The sequence below is a fragment of the Mirounga leonina genome, unplaced genomic scaffold, assembly GCF_011800145.1.
Source record: "Mirounga leonina isolate KUSES-001 unplaced genomic scaffold, KU_Mleo_1.0 Mir_126, whole genome shotgun sequence".
Taxonomy (NCBI): domain Eukaryota; kingdom Metazoa; phylum Chordata; class Mammalia; order Carnivora; family Phocidae; genus Mirounga; species Mirounga leonina.
Window position 1 is genome coordinate 15,119,182 of NW_023270314.1, and position 15,758 is coordinate 15,134,939.

The 15,758-nt window shown below is 37.6% G+C and overlaps 1 protein-coding gene across 3 annotated transcripts in view; it reads right to left on the reverse strand.

The window, feature by feature from the left end:
- MSRB3 (methionine sulfoxide reductase B3) overlaps positions 1-15,758 on the reverse strand; it is a 178,899-nt gene that overhangs the window by 146,755 nt on the left and 16,386 nt on the right. The window lies entirely within an intron of this gene.

Sequence of the window (15,758 nt, forward strand, 5' to 3'; positions counted from 1 at the left end):
TGTCGCCCCAAAACATTTTATATAGTGACTTTCCTTATTGAAAACATTCTTCATTTGACTTTTTCTATGATACTACACAGTATCATTTTCTTCCTCCTTTCCGGAAATCACTTTTCTATCTCACGTTGTATTTGCTTCTGATTTTCAAACTGATTATGCTCCAGAGCTACCCTTCAGTACCCTCTGGATTTCTCACGATTTAATCTCTTTCTTATAGATCTCACTTACTCTCACAACTTCAACCATGTAAAGATCTAGCTCCAACCCTGAATCCAGCTTTAATTCTGCATCTTCTAATATCTATTGCATAACATCAACTTGCATTTGCACACTGTGTTCTAATTTACAGGTACTTTCATATATATCGTAATATAGTCTTTTATAGCTTATAAATAGAAAGAATCTTTAGTGGCACTTTAAAATATTATTCAAATATTTTGCATGCATACATCTTACTTGATATTACTATTAATGATAATCATTTTTGAGCACCTGCACCAGGTGATTTTGTATGAGGGTATATATCATCTAATCCTCCTATGACCCTGAGGGAAGCATTCCTTTATGTTGTAGATTAGTACTATTTGCCCAACATTTCTGGCTCTCTGTTTTTCAGGCAAGTAAGGAATGCACTTCCTGGCCCCCCATGATTGGGTGAGACCATGTCATTAGTTCTGGGCAATAAGTTGTGAACATAAATGATAATGTGTGTCACTTCTAAGCCACAGTACTTGATTGTTGCTGTGAGACTCTCCAGAACTTTCTTTCCCTCTCCAACAGTGACCAGCAATGTTCTATAATTAGATGTTGGCTGCTCTATTAACCATGATCCTGGAGTAAGAAGACATGGGGCAGAGTCCCCCCCATCTGACAATGAACATGCAATACAAGCAAGAAATAAACCTTCAGTGTTTTAAGCCATAGGGATTTGGGGATTATGTGTTCCAGCAGAATCTCAGGTTCAGAGAACAATTTGCTTGAGGTCATAAAGCCAGACTCCAATGATGGAGTCAGAATTTGAACTGAAGTCTGTGTTAATCTCTTCTACCACATTGCTGTCCTTGTTTGGGAAAATAACAGGGTCTGGAAGGATGAGAAGTCCAATGACAAAGACAATGAGACCTCGAAAATCCCAGAATCTCTCTCATCAGTCATCCCTTCTATTCCTAAATACCCCAAAGAGATTCTTACCTTGGTCGGAAAACATGGCTCTCCTCTCATATTCAGATATTAAAGGCTAGGAGAGACCTACTTCACCTTAGATCACCTAGAGATAACAAACCCATACTAACCCTTCAAGACTAATGCTTTCACTCAGCTGCAAAACTAACTGAGTAGTTCCTGGTCACAATAAAATGACTGAATACAAATATCTCATTTCCTGAAATGACTGAAAGCTCCCTGAGCACTCACCATATTCAGTGCCACTTCTCTTACTGAATGAACAAGTCAGTGCCCAGATGCAGACCTTAGAAAAACAGTGCCCTGATTTTAATCAATCTATGAAAAACTGAGAAATAAAAAACAATCCATTTGCCATGATGCTAGAAAAATGTATATCCTTTCTAGTGAAACAGAGATCACTGGACCTAAGGAGAAGGAATTACAGCAATAGCTCACTTTTTTTGACCTGAAAGTAAATAATAAGTAAACAATAGGTATAGAATTAACAATATACACTTTTAAAGACCACCTATATACAAAGATTTGACTGTGGTTTCAGAAGAGAAGGTAAACATTAGTAACATCACATTTTAAAACAAAAAGAAAAGTTATGTAGCTAACAAAATGTACAGGGCCAGAAAGAAAGGTAGAGGAAGGGTAAGAGTATCAGGACCCTCATCTTAAAGTAGTGTTAGGAGATACTAACTGGACTAGAAAATGCTAATTGACTCTTGGAATCCATTCTTCCTTCTTTGTGTTGGTAAGAGAACCCTCTGAAATTTTAGCTGAATACACAGCTACATTTCTCAGCCTCCCTTGCTGAGACCATGATACTCAGTGTTGGCCAATGGAATATAAGCCGAGAAAGATCGAATCTCCTACTTTACAGACAAAGTCACTACTTCAGCCATCCTCTTGCTCTGGGAAACAGCCACAACTGTAGCAGCATGCCTGGACCCTGAGATGGAAGCCATTTGAGGGCGAAAGCAAACTTAACAGGTCATGAAGCAAAGCTATTCCAATCCATCCAACTGTGGGCTATTACCTATCCTGGGCTACTGTGGGAGAAAAATAAACTGCTGCTTATGTAAGTCACTCTCCTTGGAATCTTTGTCACAACTGCTTGGCAGTAACCTATCAAAAGCTGATGAGCAAATATATTATTTATTGTTACAAAAGTGAACAATAGGGAAATTTAACAGTCAGTAGAACAATAAGCAGTGGTAGACTAGATTAGAAAGAGCAAAGATAGACCTTTACTTTTCATGACTGGATAGCATATAAAATAGATGAATCAAGAAGTAGTGCTATAATTATATTAACTAAAATTAGGGAACTACCAGAATGATTTAAAAACATTACTCCAGAAGAGTGAGACAGAGATGGGGAGGGGTGGAGTTGAAGGCGGGTGCTTTTCATTTTAAGTTCTCATGTACCAAGAACCATGTACAGGTTTTTCATAAAAATAAAGCTTATACGTACAAAAAAGATGGAATGCTTCAACAGACCATTTCATCTAAAGAAAAACTTGCTAATGTAGGCTGACTAAATCCTACGCCTGGGACTATAAACTACAGTATCTCTATCTACCACTACAAGACTATTTTTAATGAGTTGAATATAAGCACTAAAAATATGTGTCCTTAAATTATGTTTCAAATATTTTAAGTTAGAACTTTGCCACGATTCCAGGAAAATAGAAGGTGTTAGCACTGGAAACTGCAAATAAATATTTGCTCTTGTACTAGAATTTTAGCATTCCTCCCTCCAAGTTTACTTTCTATTGCAGAAAGTAAGAAAATTATGAAATAAAATTCTCATGATGGCATGAGTTATGGTTTGAATCTGATAGAGCAGGTAAAGGAAAAGTTTTATGAAAATGAACTCCTTCTATTACACTGAAAGATAAATCTTTAATGGCCTCCATCAACTATCCTTTGGTACCGTTGGCCTTGGGAGAGAAGAGAAGTCATGAATGAGATCATATAGTGAAAGAAATAAAATATTTTGCAAAATGTTCTACTTTGTCCTTCAGTGGGGTTTTTTAAATTAATTTTAGGTGATTAAATCATGTTTTAAAAAGAATTTGGAGGGTGCCTGGCTGGCTCAGTCGGTTAAGCATCAGACTCTTGATCTCAGCTCAGGTCTCAATCTCACAGTCATGAGTTCAAGCCCTGCTCTGGGCTCCACACTGGGTGTGGAGCCTACTTAAAATTAAAAAAAAAAAAAGAAAGAAAAAGAAGAAGGAGGAGGAGGAGAAGAAGAAGGAGAAGGAGGAGAAGGAGAAGAAGAATTATTATTTGGGTATTCCACATGCATCTCAAACTATTCATTTGTTTGTTTGTCTCTTTACCAACTTATTATTGGTAAACTCTATTTGTTTCTTTCTTTACTAATTTATTATTCTTTCTGTATTCCTGATCCTGTTAAAAACTACTCCCAGCCACTAAACTTCAAATCTGGGAGTCATCCTCAATCATTCTCTATTTTAAGCATTCATATCCAATTGACACTAAGTGCTGCCAAATTTATTTCCAAGATATTGCTCAAATACATCCTTTTCTTTTTATCTTTCATCTAAAATACAGTAATGGCCTTTTACTGGTCTTCCTGCCTCTAACTTGACTCCCCTCACATCCACCCCCCCACTGTTGCAAAAGTGCTGTGTCCTAGTTCTGACCATGTCAATACCCTGCTTCATGTGCTTCCATGCTCATTGGCACTTACAGGGGAAAATTCAACCAATCTCTCCTGGCATTCAGGCTCCCTTCTTTTCCTACTTGTATAACTTCAGTCATCAACACTCCCTGGTACGCTATTTGCTCCATGAACTCTCTTGTTCTTTACTTTGTCTCTAGTATCTTACACAGCGACTAACCCCTAGCAGGCATTCAGTAAGTATATTTTGAATAAATAAATAAATAAATGTTCTGATGATAGCCAACTCTTTATCATTTCCCACACACCTTTTCTACCCTCACCATACCACCCATATACTCATATAAGGAATGAACTCTCCATTTTTAACCTCCAAGACCCAGTTTAGATATCACCTCCTCTGGGAAACTTTCCTTTACAGCTGGTCCCCACACCCCTCTCCTCATCCCTTCCATTAGAAAATGAATCAGTTGTTCTTCTATACTACTTCCTACTTCAGTGCCTCTATTATTATATCTACTACTCCGTGTTAGTTTCAGGTTTATGTATGCCTCTCCTATAAACTCCTTGAGAGTAGTCAGTGTTATACAACACTGTAAAATAAAGGCTCAATAAATGTTTTCATTGAACTGAACTCAAATGTCACTTCCTCTGTTTTCCCTTCTCTCTGTGCATAACGTCCTAGCTCCCATAGGACTAGAGTCCTATGTTGTATCTAGGCAGTGTAGTATATAGGAAAGAGTCAGAACTGGATTCAAATTCTGACTCCATCACTTAGCTCAGCTGATAAATCTTGAGCAAATTAGTTACTCTCTCTGATCTTCAGTTTCCTTACCTACATAATGTATCATAACACTAATTTCATTAAGTTTTGGAACAATTAAATGAGATAATGTTTTTGAAAGTAATTAGCAGACTGCTCAGTGAATTTTACTCCCCTTTCCGAGGAGGAAAAGCAAGAAATATCGTGTAGAGATAAAGAAAGCAAGTGAAAGAGAGCGTGTGTATCTTTGTGTGCATGTGTGTGCGTGTGCATATGTGGCAGGGTTTAATTAGCTTAGTTTTGGACAGGGTTAGAATGAGGCAATTGTCTAGCAGACAACTCAGCTAAGATTAATTTGAGATTAATTTTTCTATTAATTATTTTTTAGTGACTGCCCAAAAAAATCATTATCTTTGACAAACAAAAATTTCAAGTTTTGCAATCAACTGTTTCAGTCAATCATATAGAGTGATCTAGCTTTATGCATGCATGAGGCAAATGTATTAATATAACAGGAATCTGATGAAGTAAACTTTTGGTCAACTCTAACTTGAACATCTCGGTATGAGTTACAAAATATTGTTGAAATTCAACTAAAACTGCCATTATCACTCATATTCAAAGAATAAAACTGTTCTCAGATTTATAACTAATTTTGCAACATGACTCTGAGCAGTACTAACCTTGTGACTGATATAAATTTGTCATTTGAATGCCAATAAATTTTATTGTTCCTAGGTTCTTCTTCTAAACAGAATGCTAGCAACTTTTTATATTTCATAATTACACTATTATTAGCATTTAAGTCATTCTACGAGCATTTTGAAGCCTCCTAATTATGCTTTATTGGATTCTTTTTATTACATTTGTTTTGCAAAAAAGGGCTAAATGTTATATAACATTCTGTAATTACTTCAGGTAACAGGAGAGCTCTGGAAACATACATGCGTATATTCTGCATGCGGCGGGGGGAGCGGGGGGAAGACCTCAAGGATGGACGGTAGCCAAACGATATATGAATCAAAATATCCTTAAGAATGGTAAAGTTGAGGTGTAAAAGGTATGGTGGTAATCACTAAATGCAGTAGATGTTATATAATTAAATGAAAAAGATAAAAATAATGCTTAAAAGGGAGAACATATAAAAATAACAATTCCACATTAAGCATGTGGATCTACAGCCCCACTTTAGTTAACAAAGGCACAGCAGAAAAAAATAAAAGAATCCAAAACTCCTCCTGCAGAGAAGAGTCAAATGCTATTGTATCTTGTTTTTTTTTCAAATTTAGTAATTAGATTTAGTTTAGTCTCAATTATGTTTTTGAACACTTTTTCAAGGTCACAGAACATAAAATATGTCAACCTTTCAAATCCCTATGAAATATAAAAGCAAATAAAACACAGAAATCACATGGCAAAAGATTGAAAACTAAGGGGAAAAGACCATAAAAAGAGGATAAAACAAGAGGACAAGGAATGTCATCAACTAGTCCATGATAACACAAAACATAAATGATTTAAATGCACCTATTAAAAATGACTCTCATATAGAGTTACAAAACAAAGAAATGGCATAGAGGGAATTTTTTAAAAGCGGAGGTAAGAGACCTGCACACATGCATACACGTGCACACCACACACACACACACACACACACACACACACCCCCTACCACACAGACAAAGGTGGCAATATAAATAAATACCTTTTAAAAGAGAGTATAGAGGAAAATGAACATGCATCCACATTGGAAACTGAAATAGGAGAAACCCACTCTGAAATACTTCTGCTAGACAAAGTGCAGACGGAATGTATTGAGGAAAAGGCCAATCCCAACTCATCTCATGTGCAAACACTGTTTCTGCAAGTTAGTGAAAGAGAATCCAGCAGATTCCTGCCAGGATTCTAAACAGGCGCCAAGGCCAGAGAGCAGGTAGGTCACAGGTATAAAAAGCTTAATCACTGGCATAGTATATCTGGAGCCAAGAATTAACTCTGGCATTGGGAGCCACACTAAGCAAGGGTTCTGAGGCAATGCTCATGCCTAGCATACCAAGGACTGGGGAAGCACTGCCATGGCTGACTTTCGAAAAAGGCAGGCAAATGTGGAAAACTAGGGGCACTTCCCTGGAAATTCTGAGTGTTACTTCGATCAGAGAAAAGAAATTCAAACCCGGGGCACCACTTCTTGCGCCAGCCACATCCAGTTCTGATGCTTCTTCCCCTCCCTACCCTGTGGCCACTCGGGTCAGAAAATTAAACTACAGTAAACCTAAACTTTTCTCTTCTTCCCCTTTATCACCCTGAAAGATTAAGAAAAACACACATCAAACTCAGCTACAAGGCCTCTCGCTTCCCAAACTGGCAAGTCACATTGCATTCACCCTTTATCTGACAAACAGGTGCTGGGGACAAAGTGAGAAACAATATGCCCTAGTCCCGCCTCTGTGAAGTTTACATATTAGTGAGAAAGATATTATTAGCAAGTGCAACAAGGATCACAGAGAAACAAAGGGGGCATAAAGATCCTATATAACAGAGGGAAGAAGTCTAGTTTGGTGGGGAGCATAAGAAAGCCTTCCTGGAGGGAGTAACATTTAAATTAAGAATAAAAGATAAGACTGTGTTGCTCACATCAAGAATGAAGAAACAAGTACTCCAAACAAAGTAAGTGATAAGCAGCAGCGCTGAGATAAGAATGAATGCAGCCTGCTGGCAGTGATGAAAGAAGAACATGGCTGGAAGGTGTAGGTTAGGAGTACAGGAGGGGAGATGAGGAGGCTGACAAGGTAGGCAGAAGCAAATCTTGGAAGGCATTATAAGAATATGGAACAGCATCCTAAAAAGAAAGGGGAGTAACTGAGAGTAACATGATCAGATCCAACTGAAAGGTGGAAAATGGATGGGGATGGCATAAGACCAGGAGCAGTGAGACTAATGAGGTAGCTATTGCAGAATTCTAGGCAAAAGTTTGATATAGTGCATGAGAATAGGAAAAAAAATTAGGAGGACTCCAGTTCTGGCTCAAACAACTGTGCAAATGGTAATAACATTTACTAAATTAGAGAACGAGAGGGGAGGCTTAAGTTTGGGCAAAGAAAAAAAAAAAACCCTTTCGTTTTTGACATGTTGAAGGTGCCTAAGACACCGCCATCCAAGTGGAGATAATATAGAAGCAAGTGATATATACGACTGTGGCTTAGGAAACAGATCTGGCTTATGGGTAGATTTAGGGGGAGTTAATTTTATACAAATGGAACTGAAGCCATGGAGTAAATTTGATGGCCTCAGAAAATGGGTAAAATGAGAAAAGAAAATGTCAGAGCCCTGAGGAACCTCAACATTTATCGGTGAGATGGAGGAGAAAATTAGCAAAGGAGACCAAGAAGGAGCCCTGGCCAAAGAAGGGAGAGTCAAGGAAAGTGTTATCTCAGAATAACGATGATGATGATGATTAGGACAATGATAAGGATGTTGCTAGCTAACATTTACTGTGAATGAACTCTGTGGAAGACACCGTGCTAAGTAATCTACATATATTGTCTCATTTAACAATTACAACAACCTAAGTGGTAGGAACAATAGTATTATCATTCTACAAGTGAGGAAACTAAGGCACAGATAATTTAATTAATTTGTTTAGGATCACATATATAACAATAACAGTGTTACAAGCCAATAGAAAAGACTATTTCTAGAAATGAATGGTCAATGTATCAAATGCCCTGAAGATAGAGACCAAATTGAGTTCATTGGGTTTAATGATATGGACAACATTAATGGCTCCAATCAAAGCGGTTTCAGTGGAATAGCATGGATGGTTCTTCTCATTTTCTTGGACCCTATATCCAATCCATCAGCAACCCATCAGTTCTGCCATCAGCACTCTGGTCCAAACCGTTATGAACTAAACTAGCCCTTAATGGTTTACCTGCTTCCATTTGGCCCCTACAATTAATTCATTCTCCACACAGCAGCCAGACTGATTATTTTAAAATGCAAATCAGATCTTGTCATTGCCTGCTGAAAACACTCTAATGGCTTCCATCATGCAGAATAATATCTAAGCTCCTCATTATGGCCTAAAAGCCCCATATGATCTCACCACCTTCTCTGCCCTCAACTCTAACCATCCTCCCTCCTTCTCCTACCATAAAATGATCTTCTCATTCCTTCCACAACAGGCCATGCTGGTTCCACACGGAGAATGAAAGTTCCTAGTCTCTCTAGCTCATACTGCATCCCCAGAGATTAGATGAGTTAGTGCCTAATGTGTAGCAAAGGCTTAACACATATTTTTGGATGGACAGCAGATAGAGACAGCAAGGACATAAACAACTTGTAAAGTAACTTGGTCACAGAGGATGATGGCAAGTGGAATAGGCTTTTGTTTATTTTAGAAAATAAGAGAAATTTGAGCATGTTTAAATAAAGGATATTAAGAGATTATCCAAGACCTTGGAAAAACTTGAATACATAATAAACTCACAATGGAAGAGAAAAAAAATAATTAGGAAATTAATCAATTTAGGGGAAAGTTATACAAGAAAGTTACAGTACAGAGGGATTTTACTCTATATACTGAAGTTTTTTGTTCTGCAATTGGAGGGGTTGGGGAAAATCAGTAGTCTCCAACCACTATCAAGAACTTCCCTTTATTTTCCTTCATAATCGTCCTTGGTTACTTTACACTGAAAGGAGGCTCTGATTAGCAATTACATATATCTGATTAATGAAATAATTATACCTAACAAATGCAACTTAGTTGGGAAATCCAAGGCTCAGGAAGATTAAGTGATTCATTTAAGGTCACAGAAATACTTTTTTTTAAAAAAAGGATGCCATTGTCTAAAAATGAAGAAACTGGTCGAAATTAGCACAAGAAATCAATGAAATCAATTCCAAACCATATATCAAAGTAAAAAACTGAAAGATTTTAGAAGAATAATAAAAAAGATATTCTTTTTCATTTGGGGGAAAAAAGCAACAATAAATCCTAGAGAATTTTTTAAAACCTGCATGAAAAAGTCATGGTCTAACCATGAAGTAAATTGTAGCATGACTTTAAACAATTGCTGTTGTGCAGGAGAACCAACTTGATGCTCACACTAGGGTCATTCTTTTTTGAAAGTGACAAAAACACTTTAATACCTTAAAAAAGTTAAATGGGAAAAAATATAATTGAAAGAATAGACTACATAGGAGTCACAATACTGCAATGATTAGGAGCATAAACTCTGTAGCCAGACTGCCAAGATTTAAATCATAGTCATACAAATTACTGAATGCCTTGCACCTCAGGCCCTAATCTCAATATATGAGTTCTCATGATAATATGCTACACCTCCTTGATTAAGTTGTCATGAGCATTAAATAAGTTAATATATGTAAACAGTAAAGACTTAAACTAGCAGCTGGCACAAATGGTAAAAAGACTAGTAACATCTGTCTGTATTTGCTATTATTGTTATTATCACTATCATTAGTATTATTATTCACTATGTGGATGGTGAAGCAATGGGGAAAAAACAGATTTGACTCCATAGAATAACATAAGCACCCTAACAGATAAATGTGAAAGGAGCAGAAATAAATAAAAAGTAGAAAAACATATAGATGATAAAAGAAATGCTTTTAAAAATGAGTTACATACACCAATGTGGATAACACAAATATAATGTGATGAGGGAAAAAAGCAAGTCACAGAAGTTACATAGTAGGGGCGCCTGGGCGGCTCAGCCGTTAAGTGTCTGCCTTCAGCTCAGGTCATGGTCCCGGGGTCCTGGGATCGAGCCCCGCATCGGGCTCCCTGCTCCGCAGGAAGCCTGCTTCTCCCCCTCCCACTCCCCCTGCTTGTGTTCCCTCTCTCGCTGTCTCTCTCTCTGTCAAATAAATAAATAAAAATCTAAAAAAAAAAAAAAAACGACAACAGAAGTTACACAGCAGATGACACCATTAATACAGAGTTCCAAGTCATGCAAAAGTAAAAAGTAAAATATGTAGAGATAGATACATCTATGGTAAAGCTATAAAAAAAAAAAAAGCAAGAGTGGGGGGAAAAAAGCAAGAGTGTACTAGTTATCATTTGTGTTAAGTGATTATCACAAAACGCTTGACTAGGTACTCTGAGTGGAGGGCAGGTGTATATGAAGGTCACACAGGCAACTTTAACATTCTACTTCTGAAGCTGAGTAGGGATACCTAGATGTTTAAAAATCATTCTTTATGTCTTATATATACATGTTATATATTCTTTTTGTGCATGTGATATATTTATAACAAATGGGCAAAAACTTAACAATATATTATAAAGGCAAGAGAAGATTTTTTTCCCTGTCAAATCAGTAAAGTGTTTTGTTTTGTTTTGTTTTGTTTCCTTTAAAGCTCAATGGAGATTTTCTTCTTTAATGATAAGAGCAAATTAACTAGTTTTAAGAATTAAATATATTTCTAGGATGGTCAAGAGCAAATTCTACTAGCAGTGTACCCTGACTAAAAGAGGACTATTCCCATCTGAGATACATCATCAAGCCTAAATAAGCAATTCGTAGCTATACATCTAGATCAGCCAACATAGTTTCTAGTGCATAAGGCCATCACTTCAAATGGGATAGTTAATATGATGCTTCTAATACACTGTAATCTATCCTCTAAATAAATACTGGAACTTTAAAAGGGTTATATAACTTTTCTTATGGATCAAATTACTGAGCACATTAGGCTACAAAGTTCAAACATAAGATCTTAGTCACAGAATAACATTTATACTTAGTTCCACAAAATAGACACCTTGAACCAAACATAACAAAAGAAGACAACTTTGTATCATTTATTAATCATGTCATTTCCATTAAAAATTGTGAAAGCTACTTAGAGACTTTTAGACAACCCATAGACTATAGAATCTTAAAGTAAAAACAACATCAGGTATTAGCCCAGCTGGTTCAGTTTGCTGATGTGAAAACTGAGGCACAGAGAGTGTAAAATGCCTCATGCAAGAACAGGACGAGGGAAACCCAGTCTTCCAATCTGCTATCCAATGTTCTTTTCATCAGCACTACACTGACTCCTTTGCAACATGAACATATACACAAGGATGCAAATATACTAATGAGTCTGCCACCTTTCAACTGGCTCTGCAAATTGGTAAACATCCCCTACCTTCAACCATGCTCTTCCTGGCTCCCTACAGTGATCTAACTAGACGGAATATTCACACACCAAGATATCGGGAAGGACTACAGTGTATGCACCTTTTCATTCTCAGTTACTGTGAGACCAGGGCTCCCAAATTACCCGTGGTCCCTCAACTGTCGTCCTATTTAATGGACTGTGAACGGGGAGATACGGCCCTACCTTTCTTTCCTTATACACCAATAATCTAAGATAAAACATCCACCTGTAATAGTCACCTTAGATCTCTCCCAACCCCAACTATGCCCAGATTCTCTGACAACCAAACACAATATAAATAAGAGAAATGAAAGAACAAACATAAAATTCAGGACTGTCTGATTTATACAAAAAATATCCTGACATTTTTTTAAAGACTCTAAATGTATAGTACAGGCTTATTTTCAGTGTTGCCTTAAATTTAACATATGTACTGAGGGATTGGTTGGTTTTGTTTTGTTTGCAGGTTTTTTTTTTCCTTTAAAGAAAATAAACTGACCTGAGAAACCATAAAGATTCATTGTGTAACACAATTTATTGTAATAGAAGATAGTTATGCCATAGCACAGACTGCTGTAGGTATATACTTGCATGAAAATCACCTACTAAATTTCATCCTAAAAAACAGGAGTATGGCCCTAAGAATGATGCTCATATACCTGAAAATATTATTTTTAAAAAGTGTTCATAAACTCATCCCCGAGACTGCTTAACAGCCCAGTCTTAGCATAAAGTACATTGCCTGGCATAAAACAGACAACTGCTATTCCTAGAAGATGTTGAGAAGGAACTTTCTTGTCATTCCAAAATTTCAACCATGGCTCAGATTTTCAAACAAAACTCTCCTCCACATTCTAAAGTGAGATGACAATGAGCCACCGAAAGCTGAGACCAGAACCTCCCTGAGAGTATCCACAAAGCAAGAAATCAAGCTGTCTATAGACTCTAGAAGCCATAATTTCCACTTTTTATGTGTACTTTCTGAACATGAGAATGCTTTTTATATTAAAAAACTCATTTAAAAATTTTATAGTGGGTTTTTGCTATTATGTATTTTCTCAGTCAACAGCTACTAAAAGCACAACTACTAGAATATGGGAGGGTTCCTTTTTTTAATCAAGTCAGAAATTATTCTTAATGCTCCATACTGAACATAAATATGCCATTTCAGACAAACGTTATGAAGTGTATACTGTTCTTAGAAACAGAATCAGGATACCCCATTGATCAGGAAGCTGCCCTGTAAGCACATTTCCTACACCAGCACCATTTCTCTATTTCACCTGCAGTCACCTCCATATTTTACAAAACTGCAGTTTATGCAAATAAAGGCCTCTCAATGAAGTAAATTCCCTCTGATTTCCTTCAGAAAGGTATCAAGAAACTGTCTTGTGGTTTCCTGATAAGCAGCACTCAGCGGTGTAATGCAGTCACACAAATGCCAGGTAACAAAGCTGCTCCAGGCTACCATGGCCCAGAGTCACAGATCAAGGTATGGTGGCCCAGGTGGCCAGCTCAAGTGTTCAAGAGCCTTGCAGGCAACACTTGAAGAGGTAAGAAAAACAAGGCATTCTGTAAGAAAGAGGTAGGGGTGTGATTTATTATAAAATTTTTATTATAGATTAGGAAATTGTCAACAACTGTTTTACGGATAAGAACTTGACCATGGCAATAAAAAGTACCCATAGGGGACCAGGAAAACAAAAAAAGCCGAAGAGTACTTCATATGGCGGGAATCACATTGGCTTCACGTTCCTGGGGAAGGTAAAGGGAAGAATGAGGAGGAGACAGTAAAATGGGTGTTCAAAGCTAAATGAACCACTTGTAGGAAACTCAGAGTACAGAGAAAAGCAAGGCTTGGTGATGATGAAGACATTTAAGGTGTTAGTCCTTTACTTTAAAGATAAGCCACTGAAGAGGTTAAGACGGAAAGTAGCAACAACAATTTCACAGTTTGGGAAGGTCTTTCTGGCTGCAGGATCCTTTGTTCAAGGCTTCCCGTGTACTATCCATGAGTGAGTACATGTGGTGTCCCCTATACAAGGAAAGCTCATGGACAGAATGCCATATACTGACGGAGCATCATTCAAACCAGAAGAAGCTGCATCTTCTTGATGATGATGCTTTTCATGTGCCCTTCCTCTTCCTCCAGTCAACAAATGTTTTCTTTTCCCCTGTATTTTTAGTCTTCCTTACTCATACATGTTTAATCTCCAGCCCCGGTCTCTCCAAGTCACAGCCTCACAGTTCTGACTCAGCTACGCATCTTCACATGCATGTTCTACCAGCACCTCAAATGCAATAGATCTAAAACAAAACTCATTTTTTACCCCCACCCACAAACCTGCTGAGTTCACATTCTATACTTGCCCAACCTTAACATCTTCCCATCATTTTTAGTCATCCCTCTTTTTTCCCATCTCCAATTAATTGTCTATTTCTGTCCGGTCTACCCCAGCAACATTTCTCCAATCTCATCACCACCACCCTAGCTCAGGTCTTCACTCCCTAAGAAAATCCCCTATAACCTTTCTTTATTAATCCAATGGTTTCTTTCCTGATTCAATTCATCCTCTGAATTATTAGATAATATATCTTATAATCCAACTCTGATTTTGAGGACTCAAAGAACTTCAATCTCATAGCTTACTAACCCAGTCCAAATTTTCTAGTCTAGCCCTCCATGTTCTAGGCCAAACCTAATTTTCAATTTTTATACTTTATCTCCCCACTATTCCCCTTCATATATGCTCCAATGTTTTCCTATACCTGCCCTCTCTATCTAATCTGGTAAATATTGGGTGCTCAATACAAGTTGATTTCCTTCCATATCAGTTTGCTATACTCTCCTTCCCCATCCATCTCAGTTTGCAGGAAAAGATCCTATCATTCTATATATTTGATCATCACACGGGAAATTAGAATATTCATGGAACAGCTTGTAACATCTAGAAAACAGACAAGGACTGAGAAAGAAGAGCAATATGACTGAGCTCCAATGTCTGAAGAAGAAGGTAGTGACAAGCAGGATGCCATTCAAGCTTCAGAACATTTGAAAAAGCTGGAATCATTATGCCTGGGATGATGGGTGCTAATAGCTTATCTGAATTCTTCTAGATGATTCACTGGTCTAATAGAACTTATAATTTAATGAGGAAGATAAATTACATATGGATTTGATAACGCAAGATGGTAAAATCATGCTCCAATCAAGGTACAAAATGTCTTAGAAACACAAGAAAATGACAAATTCTAGGAGGTGAAGAAAGCTTCGCAAAAGACCATGAGATGGAGGCCTGAAGGACAGATTAGGAGAGAAAAACAATCCAGACAGTGGAAGCAGTCTAAAGGAAAGGGAGAGATGGAAAATGCTAGACATGGGTGAGAAACAGGAAAATAACTATGGAACTCACTCAACTATTACTATTTTGAATGTCTCTAATTATCACTTACATAGTTTTAATGAATTCACCCTTAAGAGCTATTTGAGCCCAGCATTTTATGTCAGTGATTCCTGAAAATATGCAGATGATTATCTGCAAGATGGATCAGCTGTTATTAAACAGGATTTTCACAAGTCAGGTGGATCCCAAGCTGCTTCATGATTCCTAAACACGGTGCTACCCTCTGTTCACTCCCCAAAGGCTCCTCTTGGTCATTTCAGCATTCCTGCCTCAGTATGAATGAACTACTCCAACATCCTAGGATCTCACTGAAGGTGGCATGTTCTTTCCTACACACACTGCAATCAAGAGAAAATTATACCTTTTAAGGACTAATAACCCCATAATACAAAATGTAAAAATGCAAAATCAAACCACATAAATGTCTGCAGTACATACTACAAAGAACTCTAGAATTAGAAGAGACCTTAGGTGGGGCGCCTGGGTGGCTCAGTCGTTAAGCGTCTGCCTTCGGCTCAGGTGATGGTCCCGGGGTCCTGGGATCGAGCCCCGCATCGAGCCCCGCATCGAGCCCCGCATCGAGCCCCGCATCGAGC